Source organism: Ranitomeya variabilis, chromosome 5 (genome assembly GCF_051348905.1).
Source record: "Ranitomeya variabilis isolate aRanVar5 chromosome 5, aRanVar5.hap1, whole genome shotgun sequence".
Classification (NCBI taxonomy): Eukaryota; Metazoa; Chordata; class Amphibia; order Anura; family Dendrobatidae; genus Ranitomeya; species Ranitomeya variabilis.
The window spans coordinates 326,250,513-326,275,494 of NC_135236.1; the positions used below are offsets into that span (position 1 = coordinate 326,250,513).

Sequence of the window (24,982 nt, forward strand, 5' to 3'; positions counted from 1 at the left end):
CGGGGACTCCTTCCAGGTCACCGGAGCAGCGCGATCTCATCGCGCTGCTCCGGTGGGAGAGCGCAGGGAGCCCCCGTCCCTGCGCGATCCCCCTCTATGCCGCTGTCACTATTGACAGCGGCATCAGAGGGGTTAAATGCCCGCGATCGGCGACAGCGCCGATCGTGGGCATTGCTGCGGGGTGTCAGCTGTCATATACAGCTGACACCCGCACCCGATCACCGCGGCGCTCAGCGTGAGACCGCGGTGATCGGGGCGCCGTACTAGTACTGCGGCTGGCACTAATGCAGTGCCGGCAGCGCCGTACTAGTACGGCGCATGGCACGAAGGGGTTAAGAGGCAGCACAAATACCAAAGGTAACCCTGAAGGAGCTGCAGAGTTCCCAAGCAGAGACTGGAATATATGTCCATAGGACCACAATAAGCCGTACACTTCATGGAAGTGGCCTTTATGGAGAGTGTGAAGAAAAAAAGCCTTTATTTCCACTCAAAAATTGTAAGGCTCATTTTGAGTGTGCCAAAAGACACGTGGGAGACTCTCCAAATGTATGGTGGAAAAATTGAACTTTTTGGCCACCAAGGTAAATGCTATGCCTGGCATCAAACCAACACAGTTCATCACCCAAGAACACCATACCCACAGTGAAACATGGTTGTGGCAGCATCAGGCTGTGAGGATGTTTTTCAGCAGCAGGCACAGGGAAAATGGTCTGATCCTACGGGAAGATGGATTTTACAAAATGCAGTAATATTCTTGAGCAAAACCTGTTTCAGTGTGCCAATGATTTGAGAATTGGATGTAGGTTCATCTTCCAACAAGACAGTGACCCCAAGCATACTTCTAAAGCAACACTCAAGTGGTTTAAGGGTAAATGTGTAAATGTTTTGGAGTGGCCTAGTCAAAGCCCAGACCTTAATCCAATTGAGAATCTGTGGTCAAACTTGAAGATTGCTGTTCACCAGAGGAAACCATCTACCTTGAAGAATCTAGAGCAGTTCTGCCTTGACAAATGGGCAAAAGTCTCAGTAGCAAGACGTGGAAAGCTCATAAAGACTTGGGCAAAATGACTTGCAGCTGTAATTGCTGCACAAGCAGGCACTACAAAGTACTGACTTTAGGGAGGTGAATAGTTATGCATACTGAAATTTTCAGTTATTCTGTCCGATTTGTTGTTTGCTTCACAATAAAAAGAAAACCACATGTTCACAGTTGTTGGCATGTTATTTAGATGAACTGATGAAAGCTCTCAAAAAAAAGTAAGATTTCAGCTTGTGAGGTAGCAAAACACAAAAAATGTCACTTGAATACTTTTGCAAGCCACTGTATTTCCTTAGCAGCTGAAGTCCAAGCTCAGACAATCATAGATCAAAATCTGAATGAAAAGTGATGATTTATCATCTGTTGATAATCTGTATTAACATTTTTTACTTCTGTATTTCATTTGTTTATCCATTTTGTACATCAGTGTGTCAACCCTATGACATCTGTGTTATACATCAATAAATAAAAAAAAAATTAATAAAAAGTCAACCATAGTTTCCAATGTAAAAACTGAAATGGGTCCATTAAAAACAGATGCGATAGAGACCATCAGTAAAAACATGTGGACTAGCATATAAAAGTAAATTCACTTGCGTGAGAAAAGTACAGGAGCCATTGCTACTTTAAAATTGAAAGAAGATTTAAGAGATTGTATGTGACAAAATATTAGTCATTTCATCTGAATATTTTTCAGTGTGGGTGATGAGAAAATAGAATAGTATTTATATTATTTCGGGAAAGAACTGTAAGATTTGTTTGTTTACTTTGTAAAAAGATTGGCAAGACGTAGAATAAAGCAAATGTTGTACTATATTTTTTGTATCATACTTTGCGGACAGATAAAATCAAATGTAAAATATAATATTTTGCCTGCAATTCTCAGCATTACTAAATAAATACAGCACAGGGAATTGAGCAAGCAGTAGTTTTCTGCAGAGCATGCATCATACAGGACATGAAGATCATGTAACAGTCAGCCCTGAGCTGTTAGTAATGTCTGCTCACTGATTGCTTCTGCTTTTAAATAAATAATTGTATTTGCCAAACTGAGAGGAAACCATTTCAGCCCTGCCAGCAAGAAGCATGTAATAACAATTGATTTGTAATACATTTCTGAAAAATAAATGTCAAGTCATTGTGGTAGAAAGAAGCTACTCGCTGGGATAGGATGATAATGAATGAATCATTTAGGTTAGTTTATTGGCTTGTTTGCATTGTTGTTTGGTGATAATTTCAACGGTTGTGTTATTTATGTTATATTGTTAATTCAGTTTGTTTTTTTGTGTTGGAAACTGAATCTACCAGCTTGCAAATTACATTGTGACTGAGTTTGGGGATTTGCCCAGTACAGCTTGTTAGCGTGTTGTAGAGCAACATCCATCTTTCACGATAGAATGCAGGGAAGACCAATAATCAACAGCACTTCTATAAGTCACACATATTCGGCTATAAAAGGTACCTGTATTCTGATTCATGCTACCCAAACCACAGGGAGCATGAATGAGAGTCGGGCTGCACAATTTCAGTCAGGTATATTTTTCTCTGGAATGCTGGAGCCACCAGTCCATCCTCCCCTACAATCCACTGTCTGGCATTCTGTGCCTCTTGTTTTAACTTTTCCCCATCACTAATATCCTCTTTCAACTTCTTCACTCTAACAACATATGTCATGACTAGAGATGGACGAATCCTAACAGTAAAGTCCGGCATCCCCCAAAACACTCGGTGTTTCTTGGGCTGTCACATGCATGACAGTGCTGCAAACACTGCTTCTGAATGGCGGTGAACTCCTTACTGCAGGTTAGACAACATGAGCCCGCAGCTGTGGTCAGAGGTAAAAAGTTTACCTCTGGTCACTGATGTTGGTTGATGGGACTACTGCTCCCATCAGCCGACACCTTATGCCACTAATAACAGTGAGAGCAGATGGCAGCTAACAGGAGCATTCATCAGCTGGCATCTGCGCTCTAAATAAATGTAAAAAAACAGCATCCTACACTTTTCCTTCTCTATTGAAAAATAACCAACACAGTTATACTCACTTAACACCCATTTCATTGAAGCCCTCGTCTCCTGTAATAAAACAAAATAAAAAAAACAACCATATCCCTCACCTGTCCATCATTCTGTTCCACGTGTAATCCACATCTGGGTTTAAATAGAGTAGAGATCCCAAAGAATAATAAAGACCATTCAATTTGCTTGAATAGCTTTGATTGATACAAATTGAATTTTCCCCATACATTTTAGAGATTTTTCTACAGATTCAACCATCTTTACTGGCAAACTCAAGATTTGATGAGAAACATCAATTAGAAGACTGGAATTCAATGTAGGAGAAAACCCAAAGGGGCTTTTGTGCTCTAAATAGTGGTTTCACACTTTGGCTACAGGCCTCAATGTCAAGCTGACAACATTCGCACAATGACAGTCTATCCTAGCAATTTGCTGTCACATACATTACTTACTTTTTAATAAGTTAAAAAAGGAGAGGAAAGCAAAAAAAAATTCATAGTTAGTGGAAATTGACAACATAGGCAGAATAATGGAATCTGATGGCCAACTGTTTTGATGGCCAGATGCTACAGTGATAACTGTGCATATTGAAGTCTAGATGTGAAGTGGGGAAAAGGTAACCATAAAGAAACATGGACACATGGTGTAAGCAGAACACAGGTTGGTGGTGGGACATAGGTTGGTAGCATGATGCAAGATGGTAGCATGATGCATGCTTGTGTGACCTAATGCAGACAAGACTGTGAAGATAGAATAAAGAGGCTTGAGGCTGAGCTCACAATGACAGTTGTTCAAACTGGACTGGTAATAAAAACTGCAGAGCAAAATATATATTAACACTTAGGCACTAATGAATGAAGTAATAGTATTTAAATAGAAGAACTCGATTGAACATAACAGAAGCAGCTGTATTACATCAGAGTTTAGATCCAGAGAAGAGTTAACTTACACTAAGGAGCAGCAGCCAGATGAGGTTGCATAGCAGACTCACGATAAGACAATCAAATTTGAACTTACAATATAGCACAAAATATGAACATGATTAAGACCACCAAGGTCAAATGGCATCCTGCCAGCAAGAGAGAGGAAAGAAACCACAGAAACAGCACAAGTCGTGACAACATGAACAGTGTTAATATGCAATTAGTAGCCGTAATAAGTGGGGTAACTGAAAATATGAATTATATTTCAATAATAAATAGTTTGCGTAACTTAGCATATACATTCTTGCTACCTGGAAGAAGTTAAGAGAGGGTTTTTGACCCCTGATTTAGAAACAAAATAGCTTGCATACATTAACAATGCTCATCTTCCCTCTTAACATTGCCTAGGTCCCCTGTTAGTTTCTGTTTTTCCTTTTTCAGCTGGGATGGTCATTTTGACGGCTGTGGCCAATCCCTGGTTGCAGTATTGACTAATGCATTACCGTTCTGATCAGTAATACTTTGCAGCAACCACACGCTCATGAAGAGGATCCATAGAGAATGATTAAAGGGGTTGTTCAGGTTTGGCACTTCCGGCCACAATCCTTCTATACACATAGGGACACACAGATTACATTATCACTGAAAATCATTTGATTTTTCTGGATGAAAATCATATGATTTGAGCCAGGTATTAATTAGAGATATAGAGGCTGCTAATATTCAGCATGTATTGTAAATGTGTCTCATTTACATATTTTTCAAAAAATAGATGCCTTACTGATGTGCTATAATGCATTATCAGATAAGTGAAGTCAGGGGCAAATTTGCAATATGTCCTAATTTTCTAGGAGGATCCATAAAATTGTAATTCTACCTAAGGCCCTTTGTTATCATGACCTAACTCTGAGTGCATACTTGTATATGTCTGCTCGTAGGTACACACATATATGAGTAAACATAAACTAGAAATATAATTTAGAATATTGGTGAAGTCCAGATATAATTTCACCAAAATAATTCCTTCCATAAGTCATTCTGTCTATAAAAATGCCAGTATTTTGATATGTCATGATTCATGAAACATCATGAAATCAAATACAGTAAACAAAGAAAATGAGAAAAAAAACAAGGTCAGTTCAGGCCAACGAGTAGATTATTTTCATAGTAAACCCCAACTTTGTCATATTTACTTTATTTACATAACAAAAATAAATCCATGTACATTAAGTATTCTTTACAATATAAACCATGGTAATCAATAAAGACAGTCATCCCAGCAAGTGAAATGCTGACCACAGACTAACAGGAATTGGAGAGATCACTCTGGGCTGTTTTTGTTTTTGGTAATTTTAAACATTTCAAGGAAACTGAAAAGACAGTAATGATTTTTGGAAAATGTTTTGATAGGTGATCTCTGAGCTAGAGAAAAATCTAATGGTTCTTCTAGTAAGTGCAAATGATATTAAATATCACTACATATCCCCATAACTTGCCATATCTTCCTGCAACATGAAATATTACAGCTGTGCAGCAAGTTCTGATGTTCTCTAAACTAAACGCAGGCTCAAACTAAAAGAAAAATATACACACTATACAACTGTCACTGTAAAAATAACATGTAATGATACGCTCGTGGGCTGTGTTTAGTTTTGTCATTTCCATTATTCTGAATTACTTGAGAGTGTTTAAACTCAGGAAAATTTGCATTATATTATTTTTAGAAGTGCACTTTATCTAAAAAAAAATCCATTTTCTGTACTGATCTCCCGCTTAACTATAGATTATAAATCTTAATTTTTTTCTTAATCATATGGACCCAAACAATCTCTTTAACAAACCCAACCTTCACTTACCACATAATCATGTTGAGAAAGAACTTATATGGATCAGTATTCAATCATGCACAACTCCAGTGTTCAAGAAACAAGTTAGCACTCCTCCTCACCATGGTCATGTGGTTAAACATTTTAGAAAATACTAGGGATGAGCGAATACTAAAATGCTCGGATGCTCTTTAAGAGTAACGAGAATAATGGGAGTCAATGGAAAATCAGGGCATTTTTCCATCAGACCCTACAAGGAGGTCTGGGATAGTAGTGAAAATGTTGAAAGGGATGGAAAAAGTGCTAAATGGAAGAAGAACAGTATGGAGAAGACCCCTGGAAGCGTCTCTGACTCCCAGATCTCTGCTGAGAACAATGGTTTTACACTTTAACTCCACTTTCAGGAGTGACAATAAAACATTCCAAACCGATGAGAAATTGCATTTTACAGGAAAAAAATATTAAGAAACATTTCTTCCTGTATAATAACTTGTAAATAAGGAATACAGTAGAAAGGATTTAAACAATAATGATAATAATTTAAGTAAGCCAAAATTGATTTTTTAAATTATTTTTTTAATAATTGTAGTAAATATTATTGAGAATTGAGCATTAGATGGAAGAGTGACTCAGATACACCCTGTACTAGACATAAAGGAGGGTCTCACACCCATGCTGTTCAAATTGTCATGTACTGGTACTACTAGACTTATAAAGCTATGCACTAAGTGCAGACCCTGCCAAAAATTATAAGCAGGATAATCCATACAACCCTGAAAGCACCAACTGTAGTGCCTCATTCAAATATTGTGAAAAAAATGTAGTTGTGGTACTCCTACACTCATAAAAACTTTGCACACATTGCAAAGCCTGCCAAAAATTACAAAAAGGGTAATCCATACACCCTTGAAGGCACTAACTGCAGTGCCTCATTCAAATATTGTGAACTGTTAGGGTTCGAGTTCCCGTCTCTGCACAGGGGGAATCTCGGGCCATCTCCGCTGCGGTCTCCCATTCTTCTCCTGCCGCAGTGGAGTCTGCTCAGCGGAGACGTCGGTCCCAGCATCTCGCTCAGTTTGACTCTGTACAGAGAGTTACTGCTGCTTTTCCTGCTTCTGCCATTGAAGTCAGTGCTGGGCAGCGGCGAGCAGACGCTTCTGGGACTAAGTCCTGCTTTTCTCGTTCTGAGCATGCCCAGAGTAAGATCTCTCAGTGGAGATCGAGGGTCACATGATCAGACACCGCAGCTAAGGTCCTGTAGGTGCTCACGCTCTGTGGCAGCCTCTCATTGGTCCTTTCTGGAAGGTCCTGTACGTGCTGCAACTATTTAAGGCTCGCATGGCCGCACGCGCTAGTATTGCTCTTCATTTATGTACTTTGCGCCAGTGTGGTCTTGTATGAGTGTGTTCGGGGACCCGGCTGAAATAGGCCCCTAGAATGCTGGCACCTCCGGCGAGGAGTTTGTATGCTTGGGTATTCAGGGACCTGGCCAAAATAAGCCCCTAGAATGCTGGCACCTCCGGTGAGGAGTTTCGTGTGCATGCATGACCACTGACTGCTCTTGTTTAGGCAGTTAGCCTGTGCCTCTGTGGAGTCTAACAGGGCACACTGCTTTGAGTTCACGGCTGCTCTGTGAAGTAACAGAGTTAGCTAACACCGCCATTTAGTTCTGCTATTTGCTAGCAGCAGGTTCTCCTGCACGGTGGACCCCGGGCTGCGAACGCATCTATCATAATAAAATCTATATATTCATTTGGTGCGTTCCGCTACCCTAACATAATACGAGTGCCAGGGTCTGGCTAGGAAATGGCGGACATACAGCAATCTTTGCGATATATCCAGCAGCCGGAGGGTAGGTTGGCGGTTCTCGAGAGCTCAACCTCAGCTGTGGACCCCTGTTCCGACATTTTCGTGCCTCCCGCTGCCAGAAAAATTTTCTGGAGAAAGCAGATCTTGTAGGGGATTTGTGAGTCAATGCTCTATTCACCTCGAGCTACTGGCTGCACGTTTTCCCACAGAGCGGGCTAAGGTGGGGATTTATTGTGTCCCTCTTGTCAGACAGGGCATTGGAATGGGCTACGCCGCTGTGGGAGTGTGATGATCGTGTGGTGCAGAGTGCTCCGTTGTTTCTGAGCACTCTGAAACAGGTCTTCCTAGGACCTCAAGTCACCCATGATATGGCGCTCCAACTGCTGGCATTAACTCAGGGTGAGTCCTTGGTCAGCCAATTTGCCATCCGTTTCCGAACTTTAGCTTCAGAGCTGGAGTGGTCGGATAAAGCCCTTATCCACATATTTTGGAGGGGGCTGGCTGATCACATTAAGGACGCTCTGGCCACTAGGGAGATTCCAGCCACACTGGAGGAGTTAATAACTGTCTCTACCTGTATTGACCTCCATTTTAACGAGCGGAGGTTAGAGCGAGCCCAGTGTAGGCAGAGGTTTCGGCTGGCTCCCACCTTCGCCAAACCTCTGGAATCTCCGGTCCAGTTTCCTGAGTCACATGAGTCCAGGGAGGTGTCTCGAGCGGGTTCTAAGTCCCGGACCGCTTGGGCACCCAAGGACTGTCATGTTTGCCAGCAGTCTGGACATCTTGCCACCAGATGTTCCCAGCGGTCGAGGAGATGTCAGCCTCTAGTGGTAGTCGGTGGAGGTACACTAGATACGGCGACGTTTGCCTCAAAATTGTCCTTTAAGGGGACAATTATTATTGGCTCATCTTCCCACTCAGTAGAGCTCTGGGTGGACTCTGGGGCGGAGGGCAATTTTATATCTTCCGCCTTCGCCCAACGTCACGCAATACCTCTGGTTATGCTAGCACAACCAGTTACGGTACGAGTGGTGAATGGGTCGACACTGCCCTCACAGATAACTCACCAGACCATTCCTTTTACTTTGTCCCTGTCGCCATCCCATCAGGAGACAATATCTCTGCTCGTCATACCTGAGGGAATTGATGAGGTCCTGTTGGGAATACCTTGGTTACGGTACCACTCTCCACATATCGAGTGGTCCTCAGGCAGAATTTTGGGATGGGATGAGTCTTGTGAGGGTAGGTGTCAAAGGGAGTGCATTCAGGTTGCTACTACAGAGGTACCCGCAGATCTATCCTCTCTCCCCAAACAATACTGGTCTCATGCAGACGTGTTCTCCAAAAAGGCGGCGGAGACCCTTCCGCCTCACCGCCCCTATGACTGTCCTATTGACCTCTTGCCTGGTGTTGAGCCTCCCCGGGGTCGAGTTTATCCGTTATCTCTCCCGGAGATGGAGGCTATGTCTCAGTACATCCAAGAGAATCTGGCAAGAGGGTTCATCAGGAAGTCAGTATCGCCTGCTGGGGCTGGGTTCTTCTTTGTTCAGAAGAAGAATGGAGAACTGCGTCCATGTATAGATTACAGGGGTCTTGACGCCATTACCGTTAAGAACAAGTACCCATTACCCCTAATATCTGAGCTTTTTGATAGGCTACGGGGAGCAAGGATATTTACAAAATTAGATCTGATTTTAAAATTACTGCATTCAGGACCTGAAATTACGTCACGGCTTGCTGTGATTGGTCGCGTCGCGGTCACATGGGCGGCACGCAACCAATCACAAGCCGTGACGTAATTTTAAAATGCGCGCGTTTCCTGCCTCCCGTGACGTCACGGCTTGTGATTGGTCGCGTCGCCCATGTGACCGCGACGCGACAAATCACAAGCTGGATCGTAATTTTAAAATCCTGAATGCCTAGAATTAGGCATTGAGGACCTGAAAATTACATCACGGCTTGCTGTGATTGGTCGCGTCGCGGCCACATGGGCGGCACGCGACCAATCACAAGCCGTGACGTCACGGAAGGCAGTAAACGCGCGCATTTTAAGCAAAGAACGCTGCCGGTTCCCTCGGTGAGGTCCAGGCTGCGTCGGAGAGGTGAGCATAGCAATTTTTTTTAATTTTAATTCTTTATTTTACACATTAATGTTGTTTCGATACCGATACCCGATACCACAAAAGTATCGGATCTCGGTATCGGAATTCCGATACCCGCAAGTATCGGCCGACACCCGATACTTGCGGTATCGGAATGCTCAACACTATTAACTACTATCGACAGTTCATTCCACACTTCTCAACTTTGGTAGCTCCCTTGGTTGCCCTTACGAAGAAGGGAGCAAATCCCAAATTGTGGTCTGAGGAGGTCTCCAAGGCCTTTAATTCCGTATAGTCACACTTCGCTAGCGCTCCAATCCTACATCGCCCCGAAGTAGACAAACCATTTATCATGGAGGTGGATGCCTCATCTGTTGGTGCTGGAGCAGTCCTCTTCCAAAAAGATGCTCAGGGTCGGAAGCATCCTTGCTTCTTCTTTTCTAAGACCTTCTCACCAGCAGAGAGGAATTATTCCATCAGGGACAGGGAGTTGCTGGCCATGAAGTTGGCTTTCTCGGAGTGGAGACATCTCTTGGAGGGAGTTCGTTTTCCTTTCCAAGTCTTCACAGACCATAAAAATTTGGTGTACCTGCAGACAGCTCAGCGGTTAAATTCTCACCAGGCTAGATGGTCCTTGTTCTTCTCCCGGTTCCATTTCACCGTCCATTTTCTTTCGGGGAGAAGAACATTCGTGTCAACCTCTCTCTCGCTCCGTTGTGTCATCTGTGGAGGAGGAAGAGGAGCCTCGGATTATTGTCCCCACGGAGAGTCTGAGAACCGTAGCTCCGGTTTCGCTAGAGTCTGTGCCTCCGGGCAAGACTTTTGTACCATCCAGTTTGCGACCGGAGGTTCTCTCGTGGGCTCATTCGTCCAGGGTGGGTGGAAATTTTGGGACAAAAAGGACATCTGAGCTGTTGGCGAGGACGTACTGGTTGCCACATATGGTCCGTGATGTCAGGGATTATATTCAGGCATGTGTGTCCTGCGCCAAAAATAAGTCTCCTCGACAACGGCCAGCTGGGTTACTCTATCCATTGCCGGTGGCAGACAGGCCCTGGGAGATGGTCGAGATGGACTTTGTGGTGGGTTTGCCCAAGTCTCGGGGCTGTACCATCATTTGGGTTATCACTGATCATTTTTCCAAAATGGTGCATTTGGTGCCACTTCCACGGTTACCTTCAGCACGGGCCTTGGCAGCGTTGTTCATAAAGCACATCTTCCGCCTACATGGTATGCACGACAAAATTGCCAGTGACTGGGGTCCCCAGTTTGCGTCTCGGTTCTGGAGAGAGCTTTGTCTTCTTCTCAGCATTGAGTTAAATCTCTCTTCCGCATATCATCCTGAGACAAATGGATTGGTAGAGAGGGCCAATCAGACCTTGGTCACATATCTGCAACATTTTGTCTCAGCCAGGCAGGATGACTGAGCGTCCTTGCTACCGTGGGCAGAGTTTGCACTGAAAAATGTGGTAGCCGACTCCACAGGACAAACCCCATTCCTCCTCAACTATGGTCAGCATCCGCGGGTACCTGTGCCTATGCCCGTGTCTTCTGCCGACTCCAGGGTGGCAGACTGGGCTGTGGAAGCACGGGATATTTGGGACTGCACTCAGGATGCTTTTCAGGCCTCCAAGGAGAGAATGAGTTCCTCCGCTGATGCACATCGGCGCCCTGCTCCGACCTTTGCTCCTGGCGACTTGGTGTGGCTCTCTGCCCGTAACATCAGGCTTCGTGTTGAGTCCACTAAGTTTGCACCTCGCTACTTGGGTCCTTTCAAGGTCCTCGAACAGGTTAACCCTGTGGTCTATTGTTTAGCCCTTCCGCCACGCCTGGGTATCACCGACACCTTTCATGTGTCCCTCTTGAAACCTGTATACATGTCCCGGTTTTCCGAGTCATCTGCTGGGACATCAGGTTCATCTACGGACGATTACGAGGTGAACACTATTTTGGGGTGCAAGGTGGTTCGTGGCAAAATAATTTATTTGGTGGACTGGAAGGGTTACGGTCCTGAGGATAGGTCCTGGGAGCCTGCTGAGCGCATTCGGGCTCCGCAGCTCATTGCTGCCTTTGAGCGTAGTGAGGTCCAAGGAGGGGGGCCCTAGGAAGGGGGGTAATGTTAGGGTTCGAGTTCCTGTCTCTGCACAGGGGAAATCTCGGGCCATCTCCGCTACGGTCTCCCATTCTTCTCCTGCCACAGTGGAGTCTGCTCAATGGAGACGTCGGTCCCAGCATCTCGCTCAGTCTGACTCTGTACAGAGAGTTACTGCTGCTTTTCCTGCTTCTGCCATTGAAGTCAGTGCTGGGCAGCGGCGAGCAGACGCTTCTGGGACTAAGTCCTGCTTTTCTCGTTCTGAGCATGCCCAGAGTAAGATCTCTCAGTGGAGATCGAGGGTCACAAGATCAGACACTGCAGCTAAGGTCCTGTAGGTGCTCACGCTCTGTGGCAGCCTCTCATTGGTCCTTTCTGGAAGGTCCTGTACATGCTGCAACTATTTAAGGCTCGCATGGCCGCACAGCCATGCGCTAGTATTGCTCTTTATTTATGTACTTTGCGCCAGTGTGGTCTTGTATGAGTGTGTTCAGGGACCCGGATGAAATAAGCCCCTAGAATGCTGGCACCTCCGGCGAGGAGTTTGTATGCTTGGGTATTCAGGGACCTGGCCAAAATAAGCCCCTAGAATGCTGGCACCTCCGGTGAGGAGTTTTGTGTGCATGCATGACCACTGACTGCTCTTGTTTAGGCAGTTAGCCTGTGCCTCTGTGGAGTCTAACAGGGCGCAGTGCTTTGAGTTCATGGCTGCTCTGTGAAGTAACAGAGTTAGCTAACACCGCCATTTAGTTCCACTATTTGCTAGCAGCAGGTTCTCCTGCATGGTGGACCCCGTACTGCGAATGCATCTATCATAATAAAATCTATATATTCATTTGGTGCGTTCCGCTAGCCCTAACAGTGAACTATGTGTAGTTGTGGTACTTCTACATTTATAAAAGCTCTGCACACAGTGCAAAGCCTTCCAAAAGTTACGAGCAATGTCATCCATACACCCTTGAAGGCACCAACTGTAATGCCTCATTCAAATATTTTGAAGAAATGAACAAAGTGTAGTTGTACTGCTCCTACACTCACAAAAGCTTTACATACAGTGCAAAGCCAGAGAAAAATTATAAGAAGGGTGATTCATATACCCTTGAAGGCACCAAATGGAGTGCCTCATAAAAAAATTAGGAAAGTGTAGTTGTGGCACTTAAACACTCATAAAGTCTTTGTGCACAGTAGGGTTGAGCGACCTTAGCTTTTTTAGGATCGAGGTGGGTTTTGTGAAACCCGACCTCCTCGGATGTCGGATCGTATGGAATCGGCCGATTCTACTGTAAAGTCGGGTTCCGGACCCGGAACACGAAACCCAATGTATGTCAATGAAATTATTTTTTTTATTCTCTCTCTCTCTCTCTCTCTCTCTCTCTCTCTCTCTCTCTTCCGTGCAAGGCATATGTTATTTTTTGACTCCGGAAATTACTACGTCCGAAAACGTAACATAGCACTATGATGCCGCAGGAGCCGGAACCTATGTCATCACGCTGCCCACAATTAATTGGCTCAAAAAAATGGCGGGGAAGGCGTCATTCGAAACGCGACTTTGGCGCCAAGTTCGCGTTCCACGTGGCCGACCCACACTGGGATCGGATCGGGTTTCATGAGACGCCGACTTTGCCAAAAGTCGGCGACTTATGAAAATGAACGACCCGTTTCGCTCAACCCTAGTGCACAGTGCAAAGTAAAACAAATATAAGGAGGGTCATCCAGTCAACCATAGCTTCTTGAAGACAACAACTAGAGGGCCTTTTTCTAATATTTTGAAAGTGTACTCCTACACTCATAAAGGCTTTGCACAATGTGCAAAGCTAGGAGAAAATTATTCATAGGGTAATAAAGTAATCTTCTTCAGGTGTCTGCTTCTTTTCCTTCCTCGGGAGGCTTGGGGGTTGCCTCCAACTGCTTCCTAGAGCCTGATTCTCTGGTGCCTGGGCTGTAAGTGACCTAACTTAAAGTAGTTCCAGAGCCCCTGACTTTTATTAATTAGCAATAGTCCCCTGTGTTACCTGCACCATCGCCTACTCCCACATAGGAAGTGTGGAGCCCCAAGGACAGTCTGTTCTCTCTGGACTGTCTCCATTGACAAGCCATCTAAAGGAACCTCTCCCAGGCCCATTCATTTCTCAAAAAGGTCTCATCCTGCTTTCTTCTTTCTGAGATCAAACGCATTGCATACCAGTATTGTTGTGCCTCCAATTTGAGGAACGTGACCCTGGTTTCAGCTGTCAGTTCGAGCAACCTTCGAGGGAAGTGTTCTGTCTTTTCTTCCACTGGTCGCTCCCTTTTGAGTCTTAAGGGAGTTTGCCATTCTTTGCCATGATGTCACCTACTAAGCACGTTATACTGTATAGATTACTAATTCAGTACAGAAATGTTATTTTAACTCTGTTTTGGAGTGTTGCCTACCACCAAAATGTAACAAAAAGCATGTAATACCCTATGGATGACTAATTGAATCCAGAAAAAAATTTGAAAGCTTTTTTGGAGTGTTATATGCCACTGAAATGTAACTCAAAGCACATAATACTCAATGAATGACTATGAATCCAGAGAAGTTGAACTTTTTTTAGTGTTAGGCTGTGTGCACACATTGCAGATTTGGTGTTTTTTTATGTGCATTTCTTTCATTGCAGACTTTCTAGATAAACCTGATGCAACCCTGATGCCAGAAAAATGAATGAGAAAGCCGAAGAGTCATGCACACATTGAGCATTTTTGACTTGCAGATTTTGTGAAGAAAATAATATGCAGCAGATCAATTCTTGATTCACTCAAATCTTTCAAAAACACAGGGGGAAAAAAGTGCACAAAAGCACAATCTTTTCATCTGAATTTTTCTTGCCAAGAGCTACAGAAATGCTGCAGAAATTTTACTCAACAGGTTCACATAGCTTTATATACCACCAAACTGTAACACAAAGCATGTAATATTCTGTGGATAAATACGGCATATACTCGAGTATAAGCCAACCCAAGTATAAGCCAAGTCACCTACTTTTGCCATGAAAAACTGGATAAGCTTATTGACTCGAGTATAAGCCTGGTATGCATTGTCCCCTCATCCCTGTCCTGGTATGCATGGCTCCCCCATCCCTATCCTTGTCTGCATGGCTCCTTATCCCCAATCCCTGTCCTGATATGCATGGCTCCTTATCCCCATCGCTATCCTGGTATGCATGGCTCCTTATCCCCGTCTCTGTCCTGGTATGCAGGCTCCCCAGTCCCTGTCATTGTATGCATGGCTCCCTGGTCCCTGTCGTTGTATGCATGGCTCCCTGGTCCTTGTTGTTGTAAGCATGGCTCCCCTGTCCCTGTCATTGTATGCATGGCTCCCCGGTCCCTGTTGTATGCATGTTTCATATTAAAAAAACAAACATCCTACTCACCGGCATGTGCACCCTGGATGAATCTCGTTACGGCACCAGCAGCTCTTTCTGCCGAGCGATCACGTGGCCTCCCTCATTAAGGTAATTAACATGCACTCCATGCCTATGCGAGTGGAGAGATGTGCATATGCATACCTTAATGAGCGGGGCCAGGTGATCACTCAGCACAGGAAGAGCTGCTGGCACCGGGACCAACGAGATGCAGGGACTCCACAAGGGCACACAGGAGGGTGAGTAGGATGTCTTCTTATAGCCGGAAGACAGTGACACCCGCAGCCACTGGCTCTTGACTCCTGTGACTTGCTGCTCTGCCACTCCCTCTCACTCAGCAGCCCTGTGGGAAAATTCACTTATGAATAAGCCAAGGGGGACGTTTTCAGCTCAAAAAAATGTGCTGAAAATCTCAGCTTCTACAAGAGTATATATGGTAATTGATTCTAGAAACATTTTTTAAAGCATTTTGAAGTTTTATATACCACCAAAATGCAACACAAAGCAAGTAATACCCTCTAGATGACTAATTGAAGCTAGGAACATTTTTAAGGCTTTTTTTGGAGTGTTATATACCACCAAATAGTAACCCAAAGCACGTATTACTCTATGGATGACTAATTGAATCCAGAAACAATTTGGAATGCTTTTCAGAGTGTGATATAGCACCAAAATGCTACACAAAGCGCGTAATACTCTATGGATGACAATATAGTCAAACTTTTCACCTCCAAGAAAGAAATGTGGTCACCTGCAGCAGCTAAATTATTGGCAATGGACTGCAAAGCCTTAAGCCCTGCCTAGAGGCTGCATTCTGCCACTCTCCCTGCTTCTGAAACTGTTCCTAGGGCTAAATGCAGAGCGTATCTGATACAAACAGCAAAGCACAAGATTAACCCTTAGAAGGACTGTTAGTATGATGGTTCAGTATCAGCACCAGTATCAACACTAGACGACTCAGAGTAGTTAAACTGTGCACAAACAGGCCTGTATAACTGCTTTCTCCCTCCAATCAGAACTGTATCTGAGCTGTGCAATGGAGCCAGTGAGTCAAGCATGCCGGCGCCTGTCTTTGTATAACTTCTTATGAGGTAATGCGGTCAGCCAATCATAGTAATGCCACTAGCAAGATATCTACGACATTGCAGTGACTGGCAGGCAATCTCTGCATACTTATTAGCTGCTTAACAGGTGCTGAACATGTGGGGTGGAGATTCGAGCTTCAAATCCGAGCACCAGCCAATGCTTGTTGGGTGCCGAGCATGTCCGATTACCCAGAGTGATGACCGAGTATAACCGAGAATGTTTGCTCATCCCTAGAAAATACCAATTTGTATTGTTTCAGTAAAATAAATATTTGAATAGACTTTTTTAATTTGGGACAAGTTAAAAATAGCATTTACAGTATGTGCAATTTTTATTGTTTCCTATGAGTAAAAGATGCCGTGCTTTAAAACATCTCATTATTTTCTATGTCTCCAAAGATGCAGAGGCCCAAAACAAACTATTACTATTTCAGTAATAATAATACCGTTGGAATTTCAAGCTAACTTTTTGACAAGAGAAAACAGTTGCTTCTCTTAATCCATATTTTTTTAAATCATTGGGAAATAATGAATGTTAATCTTTGCCAACTTGCATATTTCAAGCTGCTGTTGAGCCTTTTTACTAACAGAGACCTGATCAGGCCATTTAAAAATAATGCAAGTATTCAAGTTACCTTTATTAATCACATGTGATAATCAGATCAATATTAGTAACTATCAGTGATTAGTGACAAGTACCAATGAATGACTTAAAATAATCGACTTACAAACTTGAGGTAATAAAAAAGTTTTCTACCCCATGGCAAACTTTCATAAAGCAGTGCAGCTCGTCAAATTCCAACACATGTAATATATGCATAGTATGGATTTGGCTCTGCTAGTCAGTTTGAGCAGTCATCATATGACCTCAAGTATGTGATTTGTATACTTGTTGTCACTTGTCAGCTAGACTCTCATCTGCTTTTTTCTATTGAGAGAAGTGGATGAGAACAGAACATTGAAAGAAGCAGATGAGAAGCCAGACAAAATCTGATGGCAATATGTTAATAACATACTTGCAGTCACATAATGATCAACCAAGCCAGCTAGCAGAAATAAATCTTAACAGTGTGTACATTACACAACATCAGTATTCGGCATACTGCACTACTTGCCGAGAGTTTTCATTGGAGAGGAAAACCCCTATAAAGAGTACCTGCCACTAAATAAATTTCTAACTCCCTTGTAAAAATCCCAGAGCTTCCCTGATTACGTGGCTCCTTTCAATTTTGTGCTGAATCTCACCATTGCAGACACAATGTTTCTTCTGGAGCGTAGTATGTGCAATCTCTGCTTTTCAATCCAACTGGGCATCACTTCAACAGTTTTCGTGGGGGGGGGGGAGATTGCACTATCACCCCTCCCTCATAAATGCTGTCAATCACAGCTCCACATATTCTGAGATGCAAAGGCTACTAGACCAGCTGCCTAGCTGTGATTAGCAGCATATGTGAGCTGAGAAAGCCACATGCCCCTAGAGAAGTTTGTGAAGAAACACTCAGTTGGACTGTAAATCAAAGATTCTGCATACTGCTGTCCAGGAGAAAACAATGTGAATATCTCTGCAATGGAAAGATGCAAAATAAAAAGTGAGTCATAATTAAGGTATTTAAATCTACTTTTTAACTAAATTATATAAATGGACTTTTTTTGTTTAAATCCTTAATGACGGGGCCAAATTTTTTAAATCTGACCTTTGTCACTTTATGTTGCAATAACTCTGGAATGCTTCAACATATCCCACTGATTTGGAGACTGTTTTTTGTGACACATAATACTTTATGATAATGGTAAACTTTTTGTTTATTTATAAAAATATCAAAAATTTGACAAAAATTTCCAAAAATTAGCAATTTTGAAACTTTGAATTATAACCCCTTTAATCCGGATGATCAGACCACACAAAAGCATTAATAAATAACATTTCCTTCATGTCTCATTAACATCAGTACGATTTGTAAAAATGTTTTTATTTTGTTAACATTTTAAAAAGTTTAAAAATGTAGCAGCATTTTTTTCAAGGAAATTTACAAAACTTATTTTTAGGAACCTATTCAGTTTTGAAGTGACTTTGGGGGGTCCTATGTATTGGAATCCCCTAAAAGTGATACTATATTTTTAAAAATATTTTTACTACCTAAATGTTTCTTACTTCTGAACAGGTCACTATAGCTGGAAGACTTTAAGGCTGCTGTTTGGCCATGAATTGTCATCGCAAACATCAGGACCACACAATCTCAGGGTGCCGATGGAGGGAGCCCCCACACTCCTTTAACCATCCAGCTGTTGTAGTCACTATTTACAGCACTATTTAAGGGGTTAAATGGCCATGGTCTGTGCCAACACTGATCATGGCTGATGCAGCAAGTTGTCAACTATAGTGTACAGCTACTATATACTGGATTGTCACCTGTCGGGGGATGCTAGTCTCTAATATTGCAGATCAGTTTTAAGTTGTATTGGTGGTCATTAAGGGGATAAAAGAATGACAAATTATTTAGTATCTAGTGTTTATTACATGGTTATTTATATTTTAGTCAAAACCTGACAATGTTTAATTATAGAAAAAAGGAAAAGAGAAAAAATGTATTCCAAGGATGCTTTCTTTTCTGTTGCTTTACAATATACTTCCCACAATGTCACTTAATCTTTTCATTATGACCAGGTTTTGGTGAATTCTACTGAGGGTTTTGCCACACATAGCAGTGTGTTAAGCATGATATACAAACCACTTACTATTTTCTATTATGCGGCAGCTAGGGTCGTCCATCTGGCTAATCGTTACTCGGACGTGTCCACTCTTCGCCAGTTGTTACACTGGCTGCCCATTCATTACAGGATACAATTCAAAGTACTTGTTCTCACCCACAAAGCTCTCCACAGTGCGGCACCCCCTTACATCTCCCTCATTTCTGTCTATCGGCCTAGCCGACCACTGCACTCTGCAAACGACTTTCGACTAACCTCTGTACTAATCCGTACCTCCCACTCCCGACTCCAAGACTTCTCCCGTGCTGCGCCAATCCTCTGGAATGCTCTACCCCAAGATATTAGGACCATCCACAACTTGCATAGTTTTAGGCGCTCACTCAAAACACATTTGTTCAAAGCTGCCTACCACATTAACTAATCAAAGTCATTTTATGTTTGTGTGTGTGTAGCTCATTCACTATCTCCATCTACCCCCCACCCCCTGAAGATGGCTGGACCATCATTGTAAATACATCATTGTAAATACACACCTGTACTTTGTATCTCCCCCACCTCATTGTAGATTGTAAGCTCTCACGAGCAGGGTCGTCTTATATTGCTTTATTATTGTATTGTTAATGTTGTTACCTATGACTGTTGTGTTTGAAACTGTTAAACTGTAAAGCGCTGCGGAATATGTTGGCGCTATATAAAGATTATTATTATTATAAGATTTCTCTAAATTCACTGTTATAATGTTAACTTTTTACACATCATCTTTGTTTTCTTATAGCATTCATCATCTGTACTTTTGTTTTCATTTTAGCAAGTTGTTCATGGATTTATGACATTTTGATGTGAGGTCCATTTGAAATGGTTAAACTAAAGCTAATGTCCTAAATAGACAATACTTTTATGTATCAAATTGGGCCCTATTAATTACTAGAAATCTGATCATCATCTGTTTATTTTTTTGTTTCGTCCATCTGAAAGATAATTCATACTGCCCAAACCAAGGGAAACATGAATTGGACTTTGGCTCTGTAATTCCAGCACCTTATGTTTACATTTAAAAGCCAGACTGGGACCACGTTGTATAAGGGTATGTATCCATGGTCAGTAAACGCTGCAGATTGGATGCTGAATACAGTCGCAGCATCCAATCTGCAGCAGCCAGATGTTACAGCATAGTGGAGAGGATTTAATGAAATCCCATCTCCACTATACGTGCAGGGACGCCTCCGGCTTCCCTGCGTATATGCACATGCGGCGTGTCTTTCTAGACCGCAGCATGTCAATTTATCTTGCGGAGAAACTCCGCCTCCGCAAGATAAATATCACAGTCCAATGTATAGGATGCGGTGATTCCGCACAGTTCAATGAACACATGCGGAATCACCGTGCATACAAAAGCCGGCAGCGCTTTGGAAGGAGCGGACATGTGCTACGTCCAAAGCGCTGATGTATCCTGACCGTGGAAACATACCCTAAGTGATTAGTCCAAGAGCCAAGTAGCTGTCAGATTCTTTCAACCCTGTTATCTTTGAGTGACTGGTATCTCTCTATACACTTATTTAAAGAGAGTCCTGTCACTTGAGAAAAATGGAGCAGCCTCCGGCCTCTTGGACTAGTTACCTGAGCAAGATGGTCCCTGGCTGGCTTTGAAATGTTAGTTTTCTCTGAAAACAACACAGAGTATTATAGAAAAAAGAGACCTAGTTGAAATTATAGAGTCAGCATGAATCAGCTGTCAGGTTACTATTAAATCAAACCTCCACCCTGAATTGACATTTGTCATGAATAGTCACCCCAACTGGTGCCATCTATTACCTGATCTGCCTCTTTAACTGAGATGAGCATTCCTTTCCTCTAGCAACCTAGAAGTTTCAGCTGGAATGGCATGGGTGGCATAATTCAGATTTACAACTTTGATCCACTGAAACTGTGATGGCTATCTTGGATGAAGAAAGTCCAGAATGTTGGTCTCAGAGATAAAGGCAGCAGAAGACAATGTGCAGGCACCAGGTAGTGAGACTAGATAGTACTTTGCAAAAGGATTAGAAATATGTGACATAATACTGCTATCACAAATAGAATCATTAGCCTACTTTTTATCAATAAACAACATGCAAAATGAACAAACAATAGAGAAATCTAAATCAAGTCAATGTTTTGTCTGACCATGCTTTTTCCTTCAATATAGTATTAAAGGGAGTCTGTTATCACATTTGACTAAACAATTAATATAGACATACAGATTTAAACACTTCTGAAAAGAGTGACACCTGTATGCCCCATATCAGATGACTTATTCTGGATAATTCATCAGTTATTACTTTATGTAAATGACCTCTTCCAGGCTATGGGCCATACACATATCTGCATGAGAATCTGCCTCCAGAGATTATTTTACATGGAGGGGAGTTACCAATGTGACGTGTAATGGCCGCTCTCTCTGGTCTTCTATTCTTACTGCAGAGCTGTGTGTGATTATAACTGAGATTCTCATTTGGCTTTTATCCTAAGTCATGGGGTAAGGCTCATTAATGGGTCTATTTTGACTTTTATGATTGCTTCCAATTGGTGACACTAGAGTTTTAGTCCTCTTACTCTCTGAAGAGGCAATTTGCATGGTTATAACTGACACATCTGCAGGTTCCTCTCAGTGCTTCAGCTTACATTTCACAAGCATACAGTACTGCAATAATGTTGCAATCCAGCAGAGCTCAAGAGCTGCAAAAAATATGTTTTCAAAAAGACAAAGTTCAGCTGTACTGTTCTGTGTTAGCTACTTGTCTCACACTGGTAACTCACCCTTCATGTAAATAACATCTGGAGGTATATTTATCTTCCAGGCAGCATCCAGCCCATAGCCTGGAAGAAGTAATTTACATATAAGAAAAACACAGATTTATCTGGAATATAGCATCACATTGCAGATATCAAGGTATTTTACTCAACTTCCTATGTCCTACATGCCCATATAGATGGCTTAGGAGGTTTGATCCTACTGACTGATTCACTTTAAAGCTTCAATTCTTCTAAGCACACTTGCATACAGTTTTGGAAGGTACTCATTAGGGAGATTGTTCCAAACATCTTAGAGAACTAGCAACTAGAGATGAGTGGATCATTTAAATTTAAAATATGCCAGCTTTGCTGAATTTACCTCCAAAATTCAATCCCCATCAAATAAATTTGCAATGAATCATAGAGAGAGAGAGAGATAATCTACTCAATAAACTAGGTTGTGCCATCAAAGTTGCAGATGCAGAGTAATAAAGGGAAAACTGCATAGCCAAGCAAATAATTATAAACTTACTCTCTTATGCTTTAGAAGTGTGGTAAATCACCTAGCACATTTTTTGTGAAATTGAGCATCCATGGATTAATCTGCTCATCCCTACGAACCATTGTTCTTGTGTGGAACATATGCTTGTGATCTCTTCATGTGATTCCAGACAAACATGATGATGTTGAGATCAGGGCTCCATGGTGGCCATGTCAGCAATTCCAGGACTCTTTGTTTTTCTTTATGCTGAAGTTAGTCTTTAGCTATATTTACTGTATGTTAGTCATGCTGCAGAATAAATTTGGAGCGAATCAGATGCCTGTTTTATAGTACTGCATGATGGATAAGTACCTACCTGTATTTCTCAGTACTGAACACCCATTAATCCAGGCCAAAAACCCAACAGCATTTTCTGAAATACAGCACCAAACTTGCAAGGAACATTCAACATGTTTCACTGTTGCCTGAAAGTACTAACTATTGTACTGCTCTCCAGCCTTTGAGTGAAGAAACTGCCTTCTGTTTCAGTCAAATACTTCTCATTTTGACTCATCAGTCCTGAGTACCTGCCGCCATTTTTCTACATCACAGTTCCTATAATTTTGTGCTTAGTTGAGTCGCTTGGCCTTGTTTCCATGTCGAAGGTATGATTCCCAGAGCCCTGATTTCACCATTATCAACTCTGCCTAGGATACATAAAGAGACAGAAGAATGTGCACAAACCTACATCCATAAATGATCTGTGGTTAGAAATTTGGATCAACCAGCCTGACAATTTCCTTCAAATACTGTGTGCAAGTCTGCCTAGAAGATTTGTTGCTTTGATGCCATTTTGAAGCTAACTGGTGGTTACTCCAAATATTAATTCTATTTGCATTTTTTAAAGCATTTTTACATTGAATATTTTTTTCCACACCTGCCCAAAACTTGCAGACATTACTGTATATTAGAAATGTTTAGACAACTTTTTTGTGCCTGGGTAGATGGTCACATTAAGATCAGTGTGCTGTACAGGTGATACGTGAGCAGAATGTATCTGTTACTACTCATACTTACCGCTCCCGACATGCTGCTTCCGCTGCCGCTCCCGTTCTCAGCGCTCGCTCCTCTCCCGGGTCCCGGCGCTCTGTTCCTTTCACCGCTGCGTCTCCTTCCCCCGTTGCCACACTTCCTACTTCCGGTCAGCGGCATGCTCGTCCTCGGCGCGCGCCTTCACCGCACCGTCGGATGTCCGCTTCTGCGCAGGCGCGCAGGATTCGACGCTAGATCCTCCTCCCGGTTCCGGGTTCCAGCGCCGGATGTTTTGCTCCACTTGGACTCCCAGCAACCTATCCCTGTGGACCTCACGGTATATCAGGTCACCTCCCCTGCTAGGAGGTGCCTGAGTGTCTTTAGCTTTTGCTTTGTCTCTGGCCTCCTTTGTCTCTTGTGCTGAGCTCTGAACCTCCGTACTGGTTCAGCTCTCGTTCCTTCTTCCTCTAGTTCCCTGTACTCAGTCTCTTCTCGGTTTACCTTCTCCTCCTGCTTCCCTCTGTTCCTACCTGCCTCTGGTTTCCCTCGGCTCCGTCCCTACCCATTCCTCCAGAATTCCACCCTCCTTCCTCCTAAGTATTCCTGCCTAGTCCTCTCCTTTGTTTATTTCTCTATCAAGAGCCGTCTCTCCTGGTGCCTGCTACCGTGGTTTGGTTATCTCCGGGCCTGCTCCCTAACGATCCCTGTATAGGGGTTGGTTTACACCAGGCTTGCTCGTCCGGAGGGTCGCCTTCCACGGTCCAGAGGGTCCACTCTTGTTTCTGCCTCAGAATCATAACAGTATCCTCCAAGTTGAGAAAAGATCACAGTAGTGACTCTCTATTTTAGATAATAAATGAAGATTCTGAATTTATCTTCAATTAAGTAAAAATTGTTTAATATTGTAAACCAGACAACAGGTTTATTAGGGTTAAGATATTTATTGTTACATTTTTATTAGCTTTGTTACATTATTTATTGGTATGAGTTATTGTGATAATGATGCACAGACAGCACTGTGACTTAGTAGTTAACAGTGTTGCTTTACAGCTGGTGGTCCAAGGTTCAAATCTTACCAAGGACAGCATCTGCAAGGAATCTGTACATTTTCTGTGGGTTTCCTCCCACACTCTACAGAACATACTTGATAGGGAAATTCGATTGTAAGCCCCAGTTGGCACAGTGATGAGAATGTCTGTGAATTATGTTGGTGCTAAATAACTAAGAATAATAAATACATAGTTTTCATCAAGGTATGTAATGCGAATACAGAAGTGTACAATGTTTGGATTGCCAACATAAATCACACATCTAATTCCAAAGGAAAGTTGATGGAACTGCTCCGAATCATATATAAATTATGTAAGCATGCAAACCTGGCAACATAGTGGCTCAGTGGTTAGCACTGTAATGCTGGGGTCCTGGGTTCAAATCCCACCAGGGACAACATCTGCAAGGAGTTTGTATGTTGTCGAGTTTTCTCTATGTACTTTGGTTTCCTCCACATTCCAAAAACATACTGGTAGGGAATACAGATTGTGAGCTCCACTGGGGGCAGTGATGATTACGTCTGTAAAGCACGGTGAAATTAATGGCACTATATAACCAAGTAAAATAAATACTTTTATGCCTATAGGAGCACAACCCCATCAGGTGAGAATTTCTGCTAAAAAGATTTTTGAGAGCATAGGGGTTATAATCCTGATGCTA

The 24,982-nt window shown here is 42.7% G+C and overlaps 1 protein-coding gene across 1 annotated transcript in view; it reads left to right on the forward strand.

The window, feature by feature from the left end:
• The window catches only part of HGF (hepatocyte growth factor), a 238,720-nt gene that overhangs the window by 33,473 nt on the left and 180,265 nt on the right, over positions 1-24,982 (forward strand). The window lies entirely within an intron of this gene.